The sequence below is a fragment of the Mastomys coucha genome, unplaced genomic scaffold, assembly GCF_008632895.1.
Source record: "Mastomys coucha isolate ucsf_1 unplaced genomic scaffold, UCSF_Mcou_1 pScaffold22, whole genome shotgun sequence".
Classification (NCBI taxonomy): Eukaryota; Metazoa; Chordata; class Mammalia; order Rodentia; family Muridae; genus Mastomys; species Mastomys coucha.
Window position 1 is genome coordinate 33,774,439 of NW_022196905.1, and position 7,058 is coordinate 33,781,496.

A 7,058-nucleotide genomic window follows, 5' to 3' on the forward strand; every position below is an offset into this window, starting at 1 on the left:
GAACTTCAACTGAGAAAATGTCCTCAGGTTGTTTGTGTACAAATCTGTGGTATGTTCTCTTGATTGATTATCATTTGGGAGGGCTCAGCTCTTAGAGGGCATACTGGGGTTCTTGGTACTATAGGAAAGCAGGCTAAAGAAGCTATGAGAAACAAGCCAGTAAGCAACACTCCTCCATGACCTCTGCATCAGTTCTTTCCTCTAAGTTCCTGCCTTGAGTTCCTTCCTGGCTTCCTAGGTATAAGCTAAAATAAACCCTTCCATTCCCACATATTTTGTCATAGTATTTTTTCACAGTAAAAGAAAGCAACAAAGACAACCCTCATCTTCCCAAGAGGTGATTTCCTATTGCCTCCATCAATGTAGTACTTGGTACCACAGGAGAAAGATAATCTTCAGAGATTGTTACTGCAATGTTTAACTAACCAAGTCTGTTCTCCCTGCCTGGGATCACCCTGACTCTGACCACATAACTCCATGTACAATACTGCAACAGTGTGGAAGTTAATCAATTGTTCTTTTTCTCCATTTTACTTGTTCAAATATGAGAGAACATATATATTCTCTTTCAAAAATTGCTTCTTCTAGGATTTAAGAGATGACACCATTTTGATGTAACTACTGTATCTAAGAAATCACTTGTGCAAACGTAGAACTATGTAAGAAGATGGAGATCCATCAAGAGGAACACTGTGCATTGTTTATGCTATGCATTGGGGAAAAATAGGTTAAGAAAGAGGTTTCTGAACAATTGCTCTGTAAACTTTTCTCTACCATGTCTACACAAGGCTTGTGTGTAAACACAGATGTGGAAGTAAAAGTCACATGGGAGATCAAAATGATTCATGCTGCTGCTGAGAGGGTGAGTGTGAGCGTTGAGTACAGAGTCATAGAACAATGCCATGGGTCTTCCTGAAAAATGACCTGAGCTCTGTTGGAAAGAACATAATGCAGTTTTGTAACTGTGCTCATCATTTATCTGAGGTCTGCATGTGTGCTGTCCATGTGTCCAGTACATCATGATAAAGTAATTTAAACTACTCCCATTTCTATCTGGGGAAGAGCTAGAACACCCGGTTCATCTGTCCCAGATCTGCTTAAAATTCTAGGTCCAGGGTGTCCAATCCTTCGTGGCCTCTGCAGGCACCTGCACTCACATACACACAACTAAAACTAAAACTAAACTCTCTTAAATAGAAAGACTTTGTATGTATATTCAGGAGGATCTCTGGGCTTGTCCATCTGTCTGGTGGCACTATTTATGAGTCAATATTTAAGTTCTCCATGCTGGACTTTAAATGCAGAAGAACCAGTGTCTGCCTTTAGTCAGAAAAAGTTATCTACGAAAATAGATTCTAAGGAGGAGTCAGTGCAGTGATGCAGTGTCACCAGAAGGGAATTTGCTAACATTTGCTCTGCCTGATGACACATATACAAGTGGCAAAGGGACAGGTCTATCTGGACCAACAAGTAAAATGTGTAAAATCACATTGAGTTGTTTATCAAGACACACTTTGTGGAAAATTTCTGTTTCTGTTCCTGACCCAAGTTCCTGACCTGAAGCTCTTCCTTCTTACAGAATTAATCACCATTGCCTGCTCTGTCATATTTCCCATCAGTGGAAGGTAAAAATCCTGAATTTTTCTACCATTAAAGATTTATTATATGTGTTTGAAACTCAACATCAATGTTAAAATGATTCTGAGCATAAAATGTATAGTCATCTGTTAGTGTTTATCAATGACTAGGTTTTGAAATTGCATTCTACAACAACTTTGGTAATATTTTAATGAATTCATACAAGTACAGCAGGGAATGGTGCTATCCAGAACTTACACTGGGTAACAGCTTCTCGAATGACATCTAATACTACTTCAATTGCAGATGGTATTAACTGGCTTTTTGCTTCCTTCGGTTTAAGAAATTAAAGCAATACACTATATAGTTGTCCCCACAAAAAAATTCTTGGAGATGCATTTCCTAAGGTAAAGTTGCAGTTCTTGCAATGTTTTTCAGAGCATGGTGCAAGCAGAAAGGAAAGTTCTGTACTTGAAATCCTATTTAAATGTACAATCCAGGAGCTCCCTTGAACCTTCAATTGAAATCAATTAATATGTAAAATAACAATGTATTAAAAATCAAGTAAAGAAAAGGATCCAATAACATTCTGGAAATGGTTTCCATATGATGAACACATTCAATGTGACTTGTGAGTAGCTGTAATTATTTTTGATTTATGAAATGTATAATGCCTTACCATAGACCAGTACCCATAGATGAATATTTGAGGCCTAGAGAAATAGTTCTTGTCCCACAAATGTAAGAACTCAGATCTTCAGAAATGATGATGAATGTCAGATGGATATGGCACCCTCATACCACTCCAGCCCTAGAAATCTGGGGCAGGGGATTCTCAAAGAAAGCTAGTAAGCATGGCTAACCATAAAGATCTGGGTTTTAGAGATGTTTCCTTGATGAGAGAGCTGGATAAGCAACTGAGGACAGTTCCTGGTATCAACCTTGGGCCTTGTCATGCAAACACATGCAAAATCATGCATTCAACCCCAAAGCAGGAAATAAGGATGGAAACTATAGAAATAATGTATTACAAATAACACACTCTGCTGTAGCATTTTCTCTGTCGAATCACATTATGGCAGTGACAGGCCTGTGATTGGACAGGAATAGAGAGGTGGAGCCAGAGTTAGAGGCCAAAAGGGGTTAGGAGCAGGAGGAGGGAGGTCATCATCTTGGAGGCAGATGATGAGGACAAGTCAGACCCCACGTGGTTATACAACCAAGCAAAAATTTTTACAAAATAGATTAATTGGGTTAGAATATTGTCTTTATTATTTGGTTTTGAAATTATTGTATTGGCATCTTGCAATTGTGACCTTATTATTATATAAATCTGATTGGATATTAAGACCTTAAGAGTCATGCTTTACTTACTGGGTCTTAGGTGCCATTTAGATGAATGATTGTTGGGATGAGTAAAGAGTTGCATGTGATTGAGATGTTTAAATAGGTGGGAGAGAATAATAAGAGCCCGCTGGGACATGGGGATGCCTGGGACAGCACCGGCTCAACAACATGGCCCAGCGGGAAAGCAAGTTTTTCATTTGACTTTATGGTTGCCTACAGTTTCTTAACTTTGTGTCTTGCTCCACTAAGTCTAAAGTCTACTTTTGTCTGATTTAACTGCCTAAATATTATATTTCTTGCTTATAATAATGATATGGAGGTGGGCAGATGCATTTCCCTTTTATGAGCTAAGTACTAAAATATTTAGGAAGGACATTCCATAATTCTCACAGCTTTTCTTCAAATGGTTCAGGTAAAATGTGAACAATTTCTAAGTCTGTATGACTGGTATACAAGTATTCTATGCTTTCATCTTCTCCAATTTGAAATTTTCAGAATGAAGTTGTTTTATTTTTTAAAAAGGCAGATGAGAAGATGAGATGAGAAGAGGCCTGTTTAATCACTTCACCTAAAATGATTGCAGGTTACTTATGAAACAACCTCCAGATTTCATTTTTATGACACTTGTCACAACACAATGTATCATTGTTTAATTCCAGTCTCTTTATCCTTGTTGTCTGTGCCCCCGGGACTGCAAGAAGTCTAGAGAAGAGACCCTGTCTATTGTTCTATTCCCAGTTGCTAGAATAGCACTGACACAGTCTTAAGACACATGATTCTTTGTTGACTAAATGAAAGAAAAGTATAAAAGTAGAAAACACATAAATAAATGAGCGACTTTATGTGCTTCACAGATACTGAAAGCTTTGAAGGTAGCCCAGCAACCTGCTCTAGCCATTCCTCCACCTACCAACTTGACTGGGTTGTGTGGCTCTGTGCTCTGGTGCTTTACTGACCAGCTTTGACCTTGACTTTTGTCCCAGTTCGAAGCTTTCAACCTGCATGTGCCTCTAGTCTTGCTGCCTGGTTTACAGTTCTCATAATTCTACAGCGAGTCTCTGTTCTTCCTAGAGTAACCAGAAACTCTAAGCTCTCAAAACCATTCCTATGCACCTAGCAGATTAGTGAAATGCCATCTTTAAGCTCCTGGCTGGTCACAGTAATGATAAAATAGGCTAAAATTACTGTCAAGTCCTTTAAGATAAGTGTTCTGTTCGGAAGAAAGCAGAAGCAGGCAAAGACAGGAAGTCTCTAAAATTATGTAACGTTAACCACAGAAGCATGACCAGAGCCTGTGTCCTCTAAAGCATGGGTTCTGTGCTTTCTCCTTGGTGGTGTATGTGGTGCATATGTCACTATAGCATGAGGAGTAAGCAGTTGCCAGGCACGTCTACTCCTCCATCTAATGGTGCTCACTGGAATATGTGTAAAACCCTGCCTGGAAACCATATCACTAACAACTAGCCCTAGGACTTCCCCACTGGGGATTGATTGAATCCACAGGATTCAATAGCTGAAACTAATGATCTATTATATTTTCCTAGAATTATAATTCCTTAGAAAGTTATTATTGATTGGCATTAGTGGTGTAATTAGTAAATTAATCTCCCTGCAGCCCAAAGAGCATGATGCCAGATATAGTACACCTATGGCTGATTATGAAATCTTAAGCAATGCAAGGGTAGGGAGCCCCAGTTACTCACATATGTTTCTCGAATCGTGTTTTGTTTCTGCAAATGCATAAAGTGGCATTATAGCGCAATTATTATGAAAGCAGATCTGGGATACTCTATCCAGGTTCATATAGAGTTTCTCCTGTTTACCAACAGAAGAACATCAGAGTAGTTCTATCACCACATCGGCAAGGAGGGTCTCCTGTAAGAATCGACCCAGTCTGTCATCAGGAGTGTTTAGAGTGTTGCTTACATGGACCATCACTGTTACTCTGAAGGACCAGTTGGTTTGTTACTTCTAAACCTTACTACAATGACAGATTTGTGCATGATGTGTACTCTGCTGCTGTTCAGGGAACAAGTTGTCTCTCTTGTGTTTGTAAACACACCTGCCTTGTTTCCTCCTCAGCCCATTCATTCATGGAACTTCCCTGTCACTCAGCTCTCAGCTCAAGCACCACTTTTACCAACCATCTATCCTTCCTCCAATCCCATCCTTACTCACACTAGGTTTTCCACTCACACTTGGTTTTCCCCTGCCCTACCTGATGAAACTTGCATATTGTTGTTATTATATATTACACATTTACTTTTGTGTGGGTGTGTTTGTATGTATGTGTGTGTGTGTGTGTGTGTGTGTGTGTGTGTGTGTGTGTGTGTGTGTAGGGGGTGTGTGTGTTCTCCAATTGACTGGTGGTGGCTGCACAGTCTACAAAAGAGTATTGGTTCCCCCTTGACATAGGGTACCAAGTTATGGTACTGAGAAGTATAGGACCCACTTTGAACTCTAAGCATCTCTCTAGCTTCAATTCTATAACCTCTTCTTCTCTTTTAACCTGCAAATATGCCATGGACTGTTTCATTCAACAATGTACTTCCTTACCTAGCACAATAGTAGACCCATGCATTTGCTCAATAAATAGTAAATGGATGTCTGTATATTAGATGATTATTTAGATAATTGATAAATGTCTTTGCAACCTTGTACTAATGCTAATTCTCAGCTACTTCTAAGCCATGTCCTATGGAAGGGGCTTGAAATAGCCTAAGCTCTTTTGTCTTCTTCAACTCATTTTCTGGAATAGGAGTCCCGCTTGGATTGTACCTGTGTACCTGGATGAACCCTGGTTCACAGCACAGATGATGTTACTTCTCTGTTGCTGATCAATGTGGGAAGCTTAGCTCAGTTTTGCTTGTTTCTATTTGTATTGAACAATATTATTTTCTGTAAACCTTAAATTTGAATACCATCTCTCAAATTGAATATCTAAAAAGCACCCCTCCTTTCTCTTTCCCTTCTGAATGACCAATCATAATAAATGTCTATTGGAAGCTCTATATCACCATTTTTCAAATTTATAATGAGGACGATGAATGCCCTGGCGAAATTATTGTGAAAGTTATGAAAAATATTCCTGAAAGGCTTGGCACAGAGTAAACTTCAACAAACAGCTCCTGGCTGCCTCGTTTTCCAAATGACTAGCATTACCCTTGGAATTATATTGGCCCCACTAACCTGCTCTAGATATATAGAATTTCTCTCCTAAGGAAATATTTTAATAGCAAAACAAGGAGAGTTGCAACAAAGAGCTTGTCTGTATTCTTTCCAAAGTTGCTTGGCCAGATTGCCTTCATTAGTGACTCCCTTGGACTTCAGGTCAATGTGCATATTTTCCCTGCTGGTATCCTCTCCCCAATCTCTGTAGGCTGCGAAGCAATAAGGCAGCCCTCATTTGTTTGATTTTGTATTGCATCCAGGATTCCTTTCAATATTGGGACTGCTCATAATTGAATGTTTTGCTACCTGGACTCGAGTTATCAAGCAATGAAGGATGCAGGGCCCAGGCAAGATTGCTGGAAATTATAGGAGGCATCTTCCTGGGTTGATTGCTTTTATATTTAATTGTATGCTAATTGTTAGTTCTGCAAGAGAGTTTCCCAAGGAGACAGCAAAGTAACAGGGAAAAAAAGACATTACATAAATATATGTCATTCTCAAGGGACAATTTACTGAATTAATGATACTAAAAAAACTACATATAAACACATTCAGAGGACATAGGCTTGATCACTTAGATGTACAGGCATTTTAGTGTAATGTTTTTACTTGTTTCAGCAAAAGTAGACAAGACAGCCCATTGCTAACAGGTGGAGGCAAGACTGGCAATTAACCTTCTATGTAGCTGCTGTCAATCATCCAGTTAAGGTGCCCAGAGATCCAAACATTCTTCTTCAAACTAGTTAAAAGCAAAGATTTTAAATCCTTACTTCAGAGATGACAAGTAATGAAGTAATAGACATGTTAGATGCTCTGATTTCATCATTGCTTAATGCATACGTGTTGCTGCAGTGCAAGCGTTACAAATAAAACCATTCTTATGAAAATGTACATTTACTCATTGTATTTTAATAATTAAAGTTCAAAGACATTAGCATGAACACATTTTCTTCCCTCCCTCC